Source organism: Bombus affinis, chromosome 2 (genome assembly GCF_024516045.1).
Source record: "Bombus affinis isolate iyBomAffi1 chromosome 2, iyBomAffi1.2, whole genome shotgun sequence".
NCBI classification, from domain to species: Eukaryota; Metazoa; Arthropoda; class Insecta; order Hymenoptera; family Apidae; genus Bombus; species Bombus affinis.
Window position 1 is genome coordinate 804,566 of NC_066345.1, and position 20,180 is coordinate 824,745.

Genomic DNA, 20,180 nt, shown 5'->3' on the forward strand with positions numbered 1-20,180 from the left:
TTTGCTTGTATTTCGCCTTTGCAATTGGCTGACTTATTCGTTACACGTAATTTGTCTATCTATTATATAGAAACTTAATTAATTTGAATTAATCATTAAATAACCTATACACACGATAAACACACAATGACTAAAATTTAAATATGTAAACAGAATGAATAGAAATATATAAAAAGATACGAATATGTATCTAATTTGAAATATATAAAAGTAATTTAGATCTTTACCAATGAAAGTTTTATATAAATTAAGGAAATAAAGGGAATGGAAAAGACAAATTAAGCATTAAACGTTTGTTCTATTAAATATCATATCTTCTATTAAATACCAAATTCCCATATCGCGATTCAAGATTTAACTAAATCATTACCGTGTGAATGATTTACACAGAAGCAAAAAGAAAAATCAGCAGAATTTACACCGATACTCTTCTATCTCTGAGCATTTCGTTGAAAATTGTACGTTGAAGAGATATTAAACACGTGCTTAATCATACCTTTAAAAGTATCATTTTTCATGTTGTCAGGTCAGTTGAGACACAATCCCTGTATTATCCTATAGATCATTAGAGGTAGGGAGTTACTTGTTACAGGGAGCTCGTGATAATTAGTGTTTCAGCAGTTGGCATTAAATTCTGGCGTTGACAATGTGCTGTGCAGTTACCGTGGTACTAAATCAAAGACAAGATGCACCGCAAATAATTTGGCGTACTATTGCGTTCTCCAAAGTTATCCACCCACGTGCAACAGCTCCTCGTGATTTACGCTTATACGCGTAACAGGAACATTTGCGAACCACTGAGTTGGTAGTAACTTTTTATGGTATCGATACATCATTCAAAGGATGCTTGCTAAGTAACAAAAAACCTGTTGCACTAAAGCTGTTGATTTTAAACTTTCCTCGTTGCTAATTGCCTTCTCGTTAAAAATAAGCGACAAGTAATAGGTACTTTGACAATTCATTAGCAACAATTTTGAATAGTAACATCAAACTGTAATGCAACTTTTATCACGAGATGAAACATTACGTGCGTTTTTAATTACGTGTGTACCTATTACAGAGGATGTTAAAAAAAAAAATAGTTAAAGCCTTTAAGGGCTTATACCAATCACATCGAAGTAACAAGAGGAGCAAAAATTGTCCGATCTACGCAGATCTTGCGATTAATCCATTTAACGTACAGTTGTTTTTTTATCGTTTACGAATACATTCGATGTCGCGGATGAGTTGAACGTAAACAAAGGGATTAATTCAGAAGCTCGTTATCGCAACGTTGTCAACGCAAAGTTAGTACTATTATCCTTCAAATCTAGATGGCTTGGGTACTTTTTTATGACAGTACATGAAAACCTTAGTTATTCGCTCGTAAATAATCTGTAGGAATTACGACAAAGAATGGAAAATGTACGTCGTGATACGTACACCACATTTAAGGAGAACTATCTTAACAGCTGCAGTTATTCAGCTTAAAAAATATTCGAGCTTTGTAAAATTTGCGCATAACGTGCTGATTATAAATAAAATAACAAATGACCATCTAACAATGTATCTAACTATCTACAATGTAATAAGGTAAGAAATAACTGTCTAACGATGTATTTAACTATCTGAAATGTACATACACGCTTATTTTACTCACAAGATAGCTATTATTGCTGATACTATCGTGATGATCGATCGTTCAAAAGATTTTAGTTGAGAGCCTTTCGATTGCAGGCAGGCTGACTAGCCTGCTGCTAAAAATCTTGATTACCAATCGAGATGTCTAATGGTTAATGTCAGCAACCTCCCATTGCGCTATTAATATGTCTTCTAGAGGGTGGTAATACCTAGCAAATAACATACTTCCAATAGGATGGACAGTGACAGTATAGAAGTACATATATAGACTGTGTAAAATCTTCTTTTGAGTTCTGACCGTTAATTATTCTGTCGTTGTAAATAACCTTCTTGAAATATTGCCGTATAACATTTTCTGATTATTGAAAAGGGGGAAATCAAATTCTAAAGCTAATTCCTGGCCGACGTACGTTGGCCTAAAATATATTGCAGTGCTGTTCTGGATAATCTGGATAGGAGATTTTCATAGCTTTTTCATTTTTATACAGTTACATAGCGTTCAGTGTACGATATTTAATTTATTATGCAATAATTTAGTACGCAATTTAGTCGGGCCAAAGTGTAATTGTTAGAAGACTGCAGAGAGTTCAACTCTGATAAAATTAATTGTGAAAGTAATTAAGTATAGTCCAAACAGCGATAAGCAAAGGATAAGATTAGGCTAAGTAAATATAAGGAAAGCAGTTGTATAGAGATTTTAAAGAGTCGTGTATAAGACCGGAAGTGCTTTGAAGTAGCAAGTCAAGAGGTAATAAAAAATACATTGGCATAAAATAGGTTTCCCTTGTGTAAGCACGTGTTTAGTACTGTAGAAATTCCAACATAAATAAAGCTCTGTATTAACTTTCTCTATTTTTGCAGTCTTGTAATTTTCGACGTGTTTCTACCTAAAAAACAAGTTCTACGACACTAAGTCCAACGGTTTAAAAGTTACGTATATAAGATCCAATATTCTTAGCGTACTTGGTAGGTTACTCTGACGTCATATTGGCTTCTAGCCACGATTCGGCCAGTGAATAAAATCGCTGACAATGGACCATATAAACGGGTCTTGTCACCTGCTAGGCAAAACCGTCCGAAAATTGAGCGGTGTCCAGTCGTGAAAAATCAACATGGAAAGTCAACGGAGCCCGCATTCTTGCGAAGCGGACAGAGATGAGTAGAGCGTTTACGTCTCTGTCTGAGACATTCATAGCATGTCATGTATGCGCAGGACGAGAATCTTCTTCCATGTTGATTCTTCGCAACTAGTCACGACTCAATTTTCGGACGACTTTCCCTAGGCTTTGGTGTATGAGCGTCGAGACCAGTTTGTACGACTTCGTGAGGCAGAAGTGCTTCCTCCCCTGTGACTCGTGTTTTGCTTACGATCTTTCGATACATAGGACCAAGATGTTTGCTGCTAACTGCTTTCTCCTCTGAAATACCTTCGCTAAATTCACCTCTTTCTTTAACTCGATCTCTTCAAATTGGTCATTTCGGTCGCTTATCGACTCGTATTCGTAAAACACATAAGAAATACGAACGTACTCCGAACAATCTTTTTTAAAGTCGTTTGTTCGAAGAGGCCAATTCCGCAAACGAATCGCCGGTAAAACGTAGAGAATAATTCAGTAGAATTTCTTCTTGTCGATTCGAATGACTCGTTGGACCTGTCCGTTTTCCGTAACTCCACGATACGTACAGCATAGAAATACTTGGATCGCGTAGAGATCGATTTGAGATTCCTCGGCGGAACGGCGAGTGCGAAAGGAAACAATATGAAAAGCGCGAGGTGAGGATCGGACCGTGCGAGTCTTATCTCCGACCGATATTCTGCGCGGTGAAACGAAACCATGCGTGCCGCTGGCCCTTTATGTTTGTCGTGCGCCGACCAGCTCCGGTCACTTTCTAAAGAGAGAGATCGCAGCCGATAGGTCCGGGCCATTGCATCGAGTATGGTCGGCCAGTTGAATGCCAATTATCTGATCCTGCGTATTGGCCGATGTACGCGGCATTCGGATGCAACGTACGCAGGGGCAATATCTAGATGATTATCGTATAGCCTTCGCTGTGCAATCTTCCAACCGGATCGCGAACGTGGAGCGTGCCATTATGCACGACCGGCATGCACACGGTCGTTTGCACGAGTCGATTTCGGGGAAGTGCGACCACATACTTACGAACCACTACTAGCTTCTTGCGCAGCTTTTCGTTCCACGTGAATTACGTTTTGCCTTTTATTAAGTCGCCCCTACGTGCTCTGCGCCGAACATGGTGCTGGAATCCGGCTGAGCAACGAAAACTCGGGATTTGACTCTTCAGCCGTGAACAACACCGAAATCTACTTATCCTGTTCGTAATACGGTTGCTCATGAAAGTAGTAGAAGACTTGTGGAGATCTTGGCTCTAGTATGGAATGCGGGCTGCAAGAGATTCGACTGGAATGGCACTTTTTATAGGTTCTTCAGTTCGTTGAAGCTGAAAATGAGTAGCATTTCTCGTGGATTTGACCATAGCTTTTTAAAAATTTCATACTCTCAACCTGTTGTATCGTTTATTCTGTATGCGTTTGAATCTTGAGTATTGCATTAGGTTTGGCTTATTCTTTATTTTCGGTTAGTCCGTGATCATACAGAGAGCGGTAAACGGTAAGCAGCAAAATTGACATTTGGAGCATTGGCACTGGCTGTGCTTCGCTTGTTTCACTTGTTTTGCCGCTTACCTCTTACTGTTCTGTATGATCATGGTCTTAAGCGGATTTCTACGGGTAAGACTCTAGTCTGCCAAATGTTCCAAGCGGAAAGGAAAAGGGCTTAGATATCGATTCCTAACCAACTCTATCGTTGATGAATCAAAGGATAGAATTAACTTGTAGAAAGTGTCTTTAGAATCCCTTCGTGGAAAACGTTCTGACTTAGGAAGAAGCCGGAGTTCCACCGGAAAGTTACGCTAATTTGGGTTAAGTTAAGCTACGCCATGCTTAAAAATATTTGCTTCAGCTTATAAACATATATATACGGAATTGTTTCCACCAACAACTAAAACTTAGAACAACTTAGCTTAGTTTTTGGTGAAAACAGTTTCGTATACATTTCTGTATTGAAGCAAATATTTTTAAACGTAGCATAGTTTAGCTTAGCTCTGAGATGGATTCCTCTAGTGTTGAACCAAAGTGTGTCAGTTTGTTGTTAGTTTTTGTTTGTTACAGTTTGCCAGTTTGTTTTGATATTCGCTGGTGATACATTGTGGTTGGTCGCTCAAGGATGGAATTATATTTTATTTACTATTCACCTAGCGCTAGTCGATACGCTAACAGTTTCGATACGCACGTTAAACACAACAACATCGTGTTTACTCTTATCATTTCGTGTAATTTTATGATTATCCCACTGGAACATTTTTTCGATCCATTTTAAATCGAATACTGTGCATAATTTTAATAATTTAATTAAAATATTAATGAAATTTCGCCGAATATGTACGTAATAAAAGGTACACACGCAGACTTGCATTTTATGTCAATCACTGTGATTGCCTGCGTATGATAATTTAAATTCTACAGTATTATGCAATTATTTCGTTACATGAGATTAATATTATAATTGCACGATACGGATAAATTTGCTTAAATATTTCAAATTAATATCATATTTTTAACGTATTTCCTACAATTTAATGTTACAGTTCGGAAATCCATTTTAGTTCCATGAAAATTTGACGTCTATCAAGAAATTGAGAGAAAAATTGATTCTCAAATTTTCATTTCGTTATTTATTTATAATATTTTCGAAAACAATATAAACTCAATTTACCCTTCAAAAAGAAAGTAGATTTTTCTGCAGAACGCTGCAACTTTCCAATTTCTCATGTTTTTCTTTCGAAAATAGGTTTAATCCCAACGCAAACTACCTAACTTTAACAAAATTCCTTACCTTTTGCATTTTGCCGACTATCACAGATGTTACAATACTGTATAATAATACTGCAATAGACGATAAAAAGAACTCTGAAATAAAAGAATTATATTTATACTTTAAAAATATCTACTTATATCCCAAGAAATTGTCATCTACAAAATATTATAAATACAAGATACATCTGCAAAAGATTCATAAATATCTGTAGCTGCACTCGAGAGCAAAAAACTTTCCAACGGTTTCGTCGGTATACCATCGTTGACAGATTGTTTACGAGAGTCCGACGAAACATAAACAAGGTCGAGACGAAGGGGAAGTGCCGACAGGCCATCGATATGCCTACGACCTTCCGCCAAATATTTGGAAGAAGGCGTACGTGACACGATCGGGAACGCCTAACGAACGCGTGCGTAGTGGGGATATTGAGAGGCGACAAAAAGAAACAAAGTGGATTAAGAGTTCAGTTGAGTTGTGACCAAAAAGCGTGATTGTTCGGTCGAAATCGAGAGTCGTACGTGAAGAGTCGAAGTCGAGAATCGAGAATAAATCGTCGTCCTCACAAGATGCGAGTCGAGACTTGTAACAATTTCGTTAAGTGAGTTAACAGACGTACTGTTAAACAAAACGTCGAATATTTCTTTGGTACTCTACACGTCCTACTAACCGCCTCAAATCACTTGCTTCTGTTATTGTTACACGAGAATTTCTCCTTGAAATGAACGAATATTTTAACTTTCCGATTATAGATCGTTTACAAATGAAAAGTTCACATTGAAGTATATGGAAATTTGTCGTTTTCTGAATTTTTCCAAAAAATGGATTTCCACTATTTTCGAAATAAACGGTCCAATATCGAACAACTTGCATTTCGTTTATATTACGCTGTTAGCCATTAGTCTTTCAACACCGATGAAACGCTCGTGTAGAACACTGGTTGACGCTCATTTAAGAAGGATGAAGCGCTAAGCATTTGCAGTGCTCGCCATTAAGCCAGATTAAACAGCTCTCCGCGACAATGTCATCTGTGCGGAGCGACACCCAGACGGGGCCGTGCATATCGTCGAGCGAATTTTCTGTTTCTGTTTCTGTTTCTACGGAATGGAAATACGTGAGCTCGTTCTCCCCTTCGCCGTCTGCGTTTCACGTATACGTATGTATAATACTCATTTAAATCAGCGTATAACATAAGAGATAAGAATGTCCGACAGGATGATTAACGCAATCTTTTTTTCTCATGCTCGTTCGAAGAAAATCGTATTGTTTCTTATCAGCTCCAGTAATTGCAGAATTCACTTGTAAATTTTTTCAGAATTCTCTTTAATTTTCCATTGTTTCCTTTATCTTAAAAAAGTGAAACAGGACAGATATTTTTATTTTTATTGAACGGAATCTTTTCTGTTCTGCGTATTTTATCGGTGAGCTGTGTAGATAATAAATGTAAATTATTATTTATTATTTATTTATTTATTTGCCTTCCGCGTTTGGATGGCTTTCGGTTACTTCATCATATACAGTATCTTATCTTATCTTATGCGCCATTCGCACCACAAAATCTGTTTTTAGAATTAAAACCAAAAGTAAACTTTACATGAATCTCAACTTAAACTCAACTTAAACTTAAACGTGTTCAACAAAAACGTATCTTAATGCTAGATCTATTCTTTTTACTACACTATATTCTAGTTCTAATTCTATTTCCCTTTATTCTAATGTTCTACATGTACTTCTAATAATAAATGTAAATTACTTAATCGTTATTAATAATTGTTTCAACAAGCTTATCAAAGTAATTTATGTTAGCAATTGTACAAGTAAATAGAAAAAGTTTGTAATCTGTTCCACAAGTACTTTTTGTTCGCACAAACTGTTTTATATAAATTTGTTAACTTAAATGCAATTCTGTTTAAATATAATCCAATTCTGATGTAATATATGTATGTTATATAACTCTGTTCTTGTTAAACATAATTCTGCGCAATTTTCAATAAGGAATATGAAAAGTTGGAAGAAAAATTCATAAAACTGTTATACATAAGATATGGAAGCTTCTAATAAGAGGCTCTTAAATCTGTCTACACGTTGAAAATAAGCCGCTTCATTTATTCCCGGTTTTAATAACCGTGTCTACTTTTGACGAGGAATTAACTACATATTAAGTCGTTTTACGCGTCTTTTATGTCAAATGAATTCCATTCATTTAGCTTTATTCCACATGGATGCTTGGGAAGCTCCTCATGCACTTTACTTGAACTAATACGTTCTAGCTTCTGCTTATACAGCAAGGACTTGACAATTCAAATTTCCGGAAATACATATTATTTGATAAGATGCGTGAATAACTGAAGCAGTTCGATAACACCGTAAGTGATAACTTGCGCGAAAATTCGAGGGATTCTTTTTTCCAAAGTAGGTCGAATGTTGCGAAGAATAAACGACTGTGTTTCTTTCACGTGCATTAATAATTCATGATAATATTTACCATTTACGAGAAAAACGTTGGTCCATAATCGTCTAACAATTAGTTATGCAATATATCTGTGCAATATTTATATTATTTACATCCACTTTTCAGTCAGTTTCTATCTTTCTCTAACTTTTAGTCTCACTTTTTCTCTTCTATTCTAACAGTAAGTTATTTCCAAATCTCTACTTTAGATTCTATTATCCCTGTTCCTGTCACTTTTGTATTCTTTGCACATTCTTCTTCCGTTATCCCTATCCGTCTAATTTGCCCGCCAACATGTATCTTACTGTGTATCTGACTATTCAACAATATTTTATTATATAAAATTAAGTAGTTTTGCAAATTTCATTATCCAAAAATGTATTTATTTATATTTCATCGTGTATTAGTTTGAAGTAACTAAAATAAAAAGCTAACAGTTTGCATCTCGTTGCAATGCGCTGACAGCAGGGTGTAGATTCGCGGTTCAACTGTCCCGTACAGCGAAAGGATTAATGCTGATGTATATTCCGTGTACGGAATGCACTATGCGTCCATCACATCTGTCATACACGCCACACCTGCCACGCCCTCGGATTACATAATAATATAAATAATAAAATGTAAAAGTAGGGAAATTAAAAAAGAAGAAAAATAAATATATATATACATCTGTTAAAAAATTATTATTTTTATGTGTAAATACAAATAGGCTTATGTTTACGTACGAGTATTTAAAGGAACTGAAAAGATTTATACAATATGAAATATTATCTTATTTTTCTATATACATGAGATATTTTTGTATCAATCTAACCCAGGAAAATAGCTGAAATATTACCATAAAAATGATGTATGTTGTATCTTCTTTGTTTAATCATTTAATAATTATATTATTATTAAAATATTCATTATGTTTAAAGATATGTTTATGCGCAGTAAAACTACGCGTTTTAACGCACAAAGGAACCTTCTTCAATACTTCCGGTCATAAAATGAATATTTGTATCACTTAATTTTCCCTCCTCTACTCTAGAAATAACAGAAACTGAAAGAAATTTTCATTTTTCATAAATATCTTTCTAATATGAAATCCGATAAAACTGTATTCCCTGCAGAATTTTCTTCTTTTTCCCATTAAAAGGAAAAAAAGACAAATTGACCTCCAAACGATCTTGAAAGCGGCTAAAAATATAAAACGCTAATAACATATTTGGATTTCCCTCTCTAAACCGTGAAGCTTTTGTTTCAAACATTTTTCCTCAAAATCTGTGACTTTCGAGATAATTGAACGCAGTCTTCAAACGAACGCCATATATAACAGAATGTAATAATAGATATTAAACATTTGCTGCAATAAAACATAAAGTTCTTTATGGGATAGATAGTCAATTTTCTTATACTAGCAAGCTTTTTTAGCAACACTAAATTCACGATATTGGTTTCCTGGTAGCAATCGTGTCTCTGTTGTACTCGCAATTCGCGCCAACGTTTTATAGACATTGCAGTCGGCTTCTTCAAGGCGGAATCGAAACAGTTTGAGAAATTGTTCCCGTGAAACCAATATCATGACATCTCGCCATCGTGAGAGTCTGAAATCTAAAATACTAGATTCAATATAAATTTTATCGCCATATCTGTATTTCATAAAAATTAAATAATAAATTCAATACGAATATCTCTTCTGGTCATTGATTTTGTAAATGAATGTTTAATCAATTAAAGAATTGAATTTAACATTTGTTAAAATAATAAACGAGAAAATTATTGTTATATTTGATATAAAAAATTGTTTTTCGTTAAAAATCTTTTTAAAATATTTTCAAAAATACCGGATAAATTGAAAATGCCTTTTAATGATCGGCAAGTCACTTTACATTGTTCGCGTTTTATGCTGTAAATTATACTTGCAAAAACTTGCGTTTAATCCCGTTATTCCAAACTTTTCTTTATTTTACTTCACGTCTGTTTTACTGAATTTAACCGCTGTCTTCCGATGCAATGTTTCCGTTCCATTCGATTTGTATGGATAATTAAATTGGAGGAATTCTATCGATTTATCCGCCCAACCTTTTGTGATTCTGTTTTTCGTTAACCACGTGCAAAATCGATTGCCTCTAGTACGCGTGAATGAACAGTGTTTCAAATGAGTTTAATTAACTTCACTCCAACGAAGGCAAAGAAAATTATATCTTCATAGATCCTTCACGCATGTTTCAAAATGTCTGTGATTTAATTTCATGATAAATTCCTTCGTCTTACATTAGCAATATTATCCTTAATAAATAAATCGATATATCTGTTTAATTATCTTATAAAATTCTGGAATTGAATTCTTGAATATGCGTGTACATATGTTCACTACCAGCGATCTCATTAAGATTAAGTATTAAGATATTCGTTTGTTATCGATTAGAAAATTCTAATAAATTTCACATCATTTATTAGCGTACATGATGCGAATGAAATAAAAGGTTTATAATAAAATAACTAGAAAATAAAAACAATAAAGACACTCAATTTATGGTAAGTTCATATTTTGTTATATAAATGTAATAAAATATATTCAAACGAGAATAACTCATTCCTTTTGTATATAAATAATATCTTTTATCAAATAATTCAGTCACACACACAAGCGTATTTTTCTATTCCTCGAGTAATTTCTATAGCATTTGTCGAAATCTATACGCCAGTGAAAAAAGAATAAATTCATTATGCAATCAAGTAACACGAAGTGTCTTAGCGTTTACGGTCAACGGTGTGTTTCAAGTTCAAAAGTTTAGCGTTGAGGAAACGAGACGTAAATAAAAAACGCAATACGTAACATCGTTAATTGCCCTTAAAAATAATTTTCAAACTTGATGTTACGATCAAGCGATCATGATGTAAAATCAGCTGCGAGAGTATTTGCGTAGCTGCACGAAATTCTAACTGAAATGTATTCCTCTATCTGTACGAGTTAACAGCGTCTTTCGTTGACCGCTTGCAGTATCGACTACTAGCCACAGTTCACAGTGGTAGCAGGCGTAACAGCTACGTACTCTTTCGCGGCGAGTGGATTTAATTCACTTAACTCGTTCTGCACGGGGGTGGAGCTCGTTACAAGTGCCGGTTTAATTGCGTAAGCCAGTTCCCGTATCTGACCATTAAAAGCTCAAACGGAGCGAACTTATAGCTTCGCGATCCACGGTGCACGGCAAAGAAATGAAATCGAATCGATGTTTTTCTTTCCTTTTTTCCTTCGTTTGCCATGACTCTTCTTTCTTGTGACTCGTTTGCTCATTCGCTGCCTTTCTCCGCAATAGAAGCGCGAGGCTCGGCTGCGAATTGTATTTACAAACAGCGTATTCTCAAGTTTCGAACGTCAACAGGATGAAAAGGAAAGTCGAGCAAGTTAAAGTTTCAATCATCGCGGATCGTATTTCGTGACACGAATGAAGTTAGCATCAACGTATAGCAATCGGTCAAATTAATATTCTCACGCACTTTGAAACATAATAACTCTTTTAAAATTGCACCAAACGACTGGAATTTTTTTAATAAGTTAGAAGGATTAGTTTATGGGATAAACCGTACAAAGATTTTGAAAAAGTTGCAATACATTAGAGATTTTATTTTGGAGGATATTGAGTTTGCTGATTTGTCGAGTGTAGCTGAATTTGATTAATTCCCGACAGAATAGGGAAGAACAGTCGGTAGCAGGCTATTTTACATGTGAAAATAAGTAAAAAAATGTGGAATACAATTTTTTCGTTTAAACCCTCGCTCTCAGGAAAATCGGATTTGAACATATTTAATCAAGAGTTAGCTCTGTACGCGCGTGTTTGGCCAACTTTTACATTCGATTTTCTTGGAATCAGGATCTGAAACGAAAAGTTTCTTTTTTTTTGCTTTAACGTTACTTATATACTATAAAATATTAGTATCTATCGTAAACATATGATTTTGCAATGTATTTTATTATCATTGATAGATGATAAACAGAAGCATATAAAGAAGTATCTATTACTCGTAATTTCCAATTACGCTGCAAATATTATTAATTGTATTTAATAATGCAAATTTTACAACATTTAAAAAATTGCATTTTATATTAAAATTTCTTTACTTTCGAAATTAATCACTGTTTCATATGCAGAAGGTAATATATCGAACGGCTGGCTTTTCCAGTAAATTGAGTTTGATTTTGCACGAAGCGGAAAGATATGTAAAAACGTTTAAAAATTTCATTGACGGGGCAGTTTATTCCTGTTGTTTTATATTATTATTCAGAGAATTTTATGGAAATTCGGTAAAAAATTCATCAAAAAAGCCGAGTAAATAGGTGACCGTGTAGAAATGGGAACTGCACGCTGATAGCAAAGCTAGCCGATTGCATACAGCTGAACACGTATTCACCACGTGTTATTTCCTCACAGCCGATAAACGAAGTTTCGAATAACCTCATCCTGCCGTTGACCATCCTATGGACCAAAACATACGACTGCAGTTCTTTCCTGATGCCGGATATTACAGATATTGGTCGATGCGGGAAACACGTAGCGCGATAAAACACATATCGAAATTTAATTCGAAACGGCATGCATCAGCTACTGTGCAACAGCTTTGTTCCATTGAACACACGCGGAATTAGAAAAACGATAATAGATAAAACATATGTAGATAGAGGAAAGTGGTCAAATATGGAATATCGTTTTATTTCTTGAATGTCAGTCTTACAGAATCAATCGCAATGAAAAAAAAAAGGAAAGATTTTTTCAGATGTTCGATCATACATTTATGTTCAATTTAAAACCACTTTTATACTTCTAACGCTTTGAACCATTTTCAATATCGAACTGACATTAGAAAGACAATAGTTGTACCCAATATATTGACTTTACTTTTTCATAGAAAACAAAGAAAAAATAGATTTATCCTTCTTTTGTAATAAAATCACGTGTTAAATGAATTATATTGAAAAATAGCCATTAGCAATAGGCGTTGGTTCAAACTTTGCACCAGCACATTTATGATCACTTGAAGATGGTCTGCCGCTTTAAGGTACTTCATTTTCTTTTCTCCAGCCATTTTTATGGCTTTTATCTGTTCCATAGTTTTCTTCTTGTTGTTTTTTTTTTTCTTCTTATGATGGAAGAAGACATCTTGGTATAAATAAAACGACTTATAAAAGATAAAAGCAATCCAAATATGGAATATTCCATAATTGGATCACCATTGAGTGTTCGCCATTGAGTGAGTATTTGGAATTTTACAAAGTTAAAAACACGATATTCAGCTTGTAAATATTGTAGGCGACGACAAAGAGCACAGATTGTAAAATAATAAACAAATACGGAAGAAACACGCTGTTCCTTTAACGATACAATTATTTTAAACATTATTTTCTAAACTACTCGACATTTGACTTCTTCTTTAACAATCGTAACAATTCTAAACAAACAGTCAACTGCCATGCAAATTTTATCTATTTTGCTGGGAGTTATGATTGATCGAAATATAATACACTATAACATTTAATTTTTTCAAAATATTATATATTGTGTTTTCTGCACATATTTTCTCTGACAATGTTGTTTAAGTTACTCGCATTGTTCTAAATTTGTTAGTCCATGCAATGTATCTTTTTTAATCATTGTAAAGGATTTGGTAACGTTGGTCATCGATGGCCAATCGTATCAAGGTGTTAATATTACTTTTTTTAATCGGAACTTTTTATTTTTTTTATCAGTATCAAATAATTCAAGAAGCAAATATGTAAAACTTCTATTGACAGCTAAAAAATACTATTGTTTAAAAAGCGTTTCATGAAATACTATACTGACTCTGTTAGCTTGAATTGTTTTTTCTGTTGAATTTTATGTGGTTTTTATGTGCAACATAAAATACAATAAAATACTCGTGTACATGCACTGCGTGATACAAGTAACTCGGAGTTTTATATGTATGGCACGATCAAATGCAAGTATTTCAACATATAACGATACAAATTAACAAGTTAAATCACGTAAAGGAAAAATATATTCCAAACAGAGAAAATTCCTTTTTTAATATTTAAAAATTATATTGTTTTACTTTATATCCTAATGTATACATCATAAACATTGAAATGCGAATTCGCGATATTTCAAATTTGTATTCATCAATATAAATGACAAAAAAATGAGGAAATTTTACAAAGCTTTAAATAATAACTCTGTTTCACCATCATTTGCATATTCATGTCGTATTTGAAGTTACGTTGGTATAAAATATCTAGAATACCTTTGGTAATTCTGGTTTCATTTTAATATACCTACCTGATACTTTATCCTTATATCAGATATTTTAAAAAGTTCCTGCAGAAATATATTATATATTTTCTGGAAGTTTTTATCTTATATGCATATCTTTGCGATAATTATATTAATGAATTCGATGCAAGTTCTTCGCGAACGTAAACTTCCATAACGAAAATCTCTCGTTTTCATAATCATAAAGACTGATGGTGATTTGCTTGCACAGTTTCCTACTTCAATAACAAATCCTCTGTTTCAAAACATATGATACAGCGTATGATTAAATAACGATATATAAACCATAATAGAATGGATATTTAACATAAACATCAAAGTAATACGAATGTCAAAATCGACTAAAAAACAGTGGCGGAAACGGTGGATATAAACGCAGTAAACATATAATCCTGTTATAGTGTCCAAGATCATGTGCTCATAACTTCACTGATAGATATGTCACGTCAAGATAAGGAAAACAGTGTTCGATATTGTAGTATCGCGGACGAGGAGCCTGGGGCGGGGGGTGTCAGGCGAATTATAAACAAGCGGTTGCGGAGAATGTGCGTGGTGGGGCTAAGACAAAAGACAAGGGATTGCTAAGGGACATGAACGAATTAACCCCTTGGCCTACACGTTATCTGCCGATCGCGCGAGCCATAGTAAGCAAGAAGTTCGGTCGCGCGCCGTGCCATTCATCTGTTCAGCTGTGTGCCTGAACTGGCGCAAAATGTATACTTCTTATGACATGTACCAGGTATGTAAATATGAAACCGGAATTTTTGTATAGAAAATACACGTTTATTCTATGAAAATGATTAAAAATATTTTATTCGAAGTATTGCCCATCGCTAGCTATACATTTTTCCCACCTGTCTGGTAATTGGTGGATGCCACACCAAAAGAACTGTCGCTCTTTTGAGGCAAACCAGTCATCGAGCCATTTTCGTACATTTTCGTAAGAAGTGAAGTGCTGGTCAGAAAGTGCGTGTCCCATCGATGCAAATAAATAGTAATAGGACGGAGCCAAATCTGGTGAGGAAGCCGCGTGCGAAAGTATTTCTCAACTGAACGCTTCAATCGTTTCCTTGACAGGTTTTGCTGTATGTGATGGTGCATTATCATGAAGCAAAATTACTTTGTGTTGCCTTTTTTGAAATTCTGATCGTTTTTCACGCAAAGCTTGATTCAGATCGATCATTTGTTGTCGGTAACGCTCGGTATTAACGGTTTCGCCAGGTTTTAACAGCTCATAATAGATCACGTTTCACGTTCCACGTTCTTCGTTGCTTACGTCAAAATTGTCACTTCTGAATTTTTTAAACCACTCAAAGCACTGTGATTTATCAAGAGCATGCTCACCGTAATCTTCGACAAGCATTCGATGCGATTCTGAAGCAGTTTTCTTCAAATGGTAACAGAAAATCAATGCTGTCCGCAAATCGTAGTTTCCAGGCACAAAATTCGACATGTTCAACGCTATTACAAACTATGCTGTTGTATGAAACTTGTATTGTTCTGAGTCGAAAATGTTTGTGAGATGTCAACGAAGACTTGGCATCAATAACGCAGTTTAGTGATAACTACATTATTAGCTAGGGCCATCTATAGGCAAATTCCGGTTTCATATTTACAGACCTGATATATTTAGGGGTTACAAAAGGAATTGTGAAATAATAAACAACGTTTGAGGACAAATAGTGTTTTTAAGGCGTCTAGGGCGTAATCATGATCAATCGATCAGTTAACAAAAACAATTTATTATTTCAAAGTGGGTAATGAATCACTAGCAATTTGTAAATTACCACGAGTCAGGCTCGTGGGTTCCGTTTATGGCACAAATCCCTTACCACGAGTCTCGCTCGTGGTTATAGTTGTCTTAATTATTATACGTTATTGTAATTAGTTCACGTTAGGCAACCATCGTTCCCTGTTTAATCAACATCTGTTTAATCCATTTATTGTAAATAAACTAATTGTAGTAAAGATCCTACAATATTGATCTTGTTTTTAAAATACAACTAAATTTCTGTTTTCCAATAAGTGTTTTGATAAACAGACTGTAAGTTCTTCATTTAATTGTTTATAAATAACGTCTGATACATCATGTTATAAACACTCCCTTTCATCTTATAGGTATTCCCTCGTAACGTTCCTAAACCAACTGAGTTGTATCATTCATGATAGCAATACGTGTATAATAGAACTCCGTTTACATGAATCTGTCGAGAGACGAGTTGGTTCGTATGAACAGGTCTCCTAATAGAAGTCCACCTATTCCTCCCTGCCAACTATGATTTTTCGTTCGGTTAATAGGATTTCATGTTCATATAAGAGGATTCCGCGAAATATTTGCTTCTAAGTACATAATAATGTTGCAGACTGCATAGCACGAGAGTGTATCATGTAACGCGTGCGTCTGCTGTTTACATCTTATCTACTTTCAGACGTTCATATTAGAAGTGGACTGATGCTCGGCGGTACTTGAGATAATGCAAGTTCAGCTAAAAAGTCCAGTTAATCAGCCACTACTAAAATTTACTTCGTATAACCGTGGTATCAAGTGACTGATAGAGTCTTGCGAGACTTCACATTTCATAACGTTAATAATAGTGGCAGATTATACAAACGCATAAATGGCTGACGCATTTAATGCGTGGTCTCTCTGAGCGAAACGCCTAGACGTCTAACAGCTCGCATTCGAGCCGACTTCTAGGAATCTCTGTAAAGGCAGCTGAGCAATTGATACGATACGAAAACGGCTGTGTCTCGGATACGAACTTATATGAAATCTTTTTCCTTATTGTCCACATGTTCCGAAACACCCTGTATGATCGATGACATGTTCGCTTCGATATCGAAGATGTAAGCTCTTCACAGTCTAAAATCCAAACAGAGTTCAAGGTTGATTATTTTCTTGCAGCTTGTCAGGTCTATCTTCTTTTTCTGCAAATATTCCAACAGATCTGTAAATGTTTCAATTTACGAATCAACGAATCAGATTGCAGATTCGTACACGTTATTTTCTACAATGCTCCGTGCTCCCTTTTTCCAATTTTATGGCCAGCCAACTGCACAAACGTACACTTGTTCGGCTGACACATATAGAATTGGTCTGTAGAAAAGAAACTTGTGAATAGGAAAGAGAGGCGGGGCGGGCGTTGTGAAGTTACACGGATGAGACAGCAGGAAATCTGACGTCGAGTGGAAATGTCACGCCAACTAGAAAACACGGGATGACGTGTGCGACCCGTTCGACCCGGGAGAAAACCGCGTAGCTATGCGAATTTCTCACCGCATTGAAAAGCCCGGGCACGATTGCGAAGCCGCGCGCGCTGTGAGACGAAGACGTGCCGGTTAAAAGGAAAGTGAAAGAAAGACGCGTCGAGGGAAACTTGCCATCGCTGACTGCGACCCGTTGGGATGGAAACTGATATTTTCAAGGTACCCGAGCACCTCGCCAACAGAGTAACTCGAAGAATCGCCAGAGTGTTCGAGCGACTGAGTGACAAAATCGAAGCCTGGCTATCTTTCTCTGCATGCTTTCCGCTAGAAGAAAAGAAGCTGCTAGAGAAAAGACACCGACACGTAAAAGGAAGAGAGATTCTCGGCTCCTCCTTTTGTACTTACTAGACAGTTCCGTAGAAATGGTTCGTTCTTTCGTCTTGAGTTCTCTTTGTACCATCTCCTTGTCCGGAGATACCTTTGTCGTTTACACTTTTACACGAAAGTACCATTATTTCTTCGTAAACCTCAGATTCGTTACGGTTATTTCGATTTGTAGCCGTTATTAATAGCTTCTCGTGCACGCGAAATAGGTTAATTGATGTCTAACGAGGTTTCATGGCTCTTCTGCTCAAAATAATACGTTTTGTTTTTAAACTTAGTAATAAATGAAAAAATAGATACGGCAGATCGTTATACTCTACGAATGAGCTTGACACGCGTCAAAGTATAAATATTTAGAAAGCATTGATTCTTGCTCGCAGGTATAGAATCTTTATTTCGGCGGTGTTGTCAAGAAATGGACTCGTTTGCACAGCAACAACGTACCTAATCCCTTGCTTTACGATTTAAGTTCCAATAGCGCGTGCCGCAAGCAACAACATAGTCGGTCACGCGTCGAGCCATTTCACGGTTTGGCTGAGCGCTCCAAGTTGTGCAAATCGCACATGTCTTTTGATATATAAATACACGTGTAAGGTACAACTAATTTTATTTTGCAACATGTTTGATAAATAATTACTACCAATTGGTCATTGAACCTGAAAGATTTATTACCTTGAAGTAAACAATAAATCAATAACATCGACGTATCACGTCTCTCGCACGTGTTGTTTATGTTTGGCCCGATCCACGTACCACGTCTCTCGCACGTGTTTATGTTTGCCCCGATCGATGTACCACGTCTCTCACACGGTACTCTAGGTTAAGGAGTTTAAATCCCTCTCATGCTTCTCTCGCTTCTCTTTGATTTTAGTATCGTTCATTCCCACGTACTATACTAAATTATCCTATAATTTTCTAACCTGTACCATACTATACTATCTTTGGATAGCAGACATCGTAGGCAAGTGAATTTTGCATAGAGAGACGTGTACAGGCCTCAAGGTTGACGATGTGATCCGGCAGGGAACATAGCTAAAATATTAAGAAATCCATGGAACGTAGAGCCGCTCGTAGAAAACGAAGAGTCGGCAGGCCATCTCGGACGATAGCTTAAAGTGCAAAGGAATTATTCTTTCGCCAGGTCACTGTCCCCGCCCGACGGTGTTCCCGAAAAAGTCTGCCTTTACGAGAATGGTTTAAAAATTTATGGAATTTTTGAGTGCTTCTCCTCTATACAGCCGGCCCTTCCGCCCCATGAAGATAAAGAGCACTTGTCCGTGTTTTTTATGTACGCGTACCTCCACCGACCTACGAATCTCCTGTCAGAACGTGTACTCTCTCTTATAGAACTTAGGATAACCTCTAGGAGTTCGACGGACGACGCAATATGTGCCAACGACGGAGTTGCCTTACGGGTTTTGTCTGCGGGGTTGGCAAACAGCATGCATCGGAAAGCACTGAGAGGTAGCCGAACTCAGCTGCGTAGTTGCCTGACCTACATGGCTCTCTCATGTTACTTGCTTCGCTTCTACGGAAATTTTAACTGGGAAACCACGATTTTTAACCGACTTGAACAGGATATTCAACCTTCGACATAAATTTTATTTTTTTTTCTTTTTTCTTATTCTGACAAACTTTACAATCTGTTCTATTAGGACATTGGTCAGCAAATCTGTGCTGTCTTCCACGTAGGTTGACTGTGTAGAGTTGCTTGACTGGATCGTTAGAATGATTGTCCAATCTGGTTTTGTATTTGTCGCTCAAGCGTATAATTTCCTCGGCGACTGATCTGATTTTCAGATTTTTACGGAGTTTGGCATTTCGCACATATCGCGGTACGTTTACTATGATCCTGAACACGATAGATGGCAAAGCTTCGAATTTAACGATGTGAATGTTAACTGTCATGCGTTTAAGTAATAGATAAATTAATTAATTAACGTTTGAGAGAACAGACCAGAAATAATCGATAAGATTGATAAGACAGTTTAATGGATGATGTTTAATTTCATAAGAAAAACATTTCAATGATAATGATAACTATGGGAAAAGAAACGGGTAAATAAATATTTCATGAAAAGTATTCGTTTCCATTTTAGTCTTTGTATAAAAATACAAAGTAAAGGCTTAATATGAAGCGTAAATATTCTTTGAATTTATTCAGAAAAATGCAAACATGTTTTTAAGGATTTACTTGTTCTGCTCTTTTGACATCGTTCTCTGTATTTATGTATTTATCAAACGAAGTTGCTCTTGCATTTTACACATGAAAATAACAATATGTTTAATAAGAAAATATGTTTTCAACAAGGTTTGGGGAATCTGGCAAAC

General features: G+C 35.7%; 1 protein-coding gene across 4 annotated transcripts in view; it reads left to right on the forward strand.

The window, feature by feature from the left end:
* The window catches only part of LOC126923852 (CCR4-NOT transcription complex subunit 6-like), a 407,221-nt gene that overhangs the window by 222,078 nt on the left and 164,963 nt on the right, over positions 1–20,180 (forward strand). For 3 of the 4 annotated variants that reach the window (XM_050737753.1, XM_050737764.1, XM_050737784.1), the window contains exon 1: positions 5,843–6,114. The exons of the other annotated variant lie outside the window; for it this stretch is intronic. The gene's annotated coding sequence lies outside the window, so the exon portion shown is untranslated. Of the gene's footprint in view, positions 1–5,842; positions 6,115–20,180 lie in introns of those variants that run through there. 4 annotated transcript variants of the gene reach the window in all.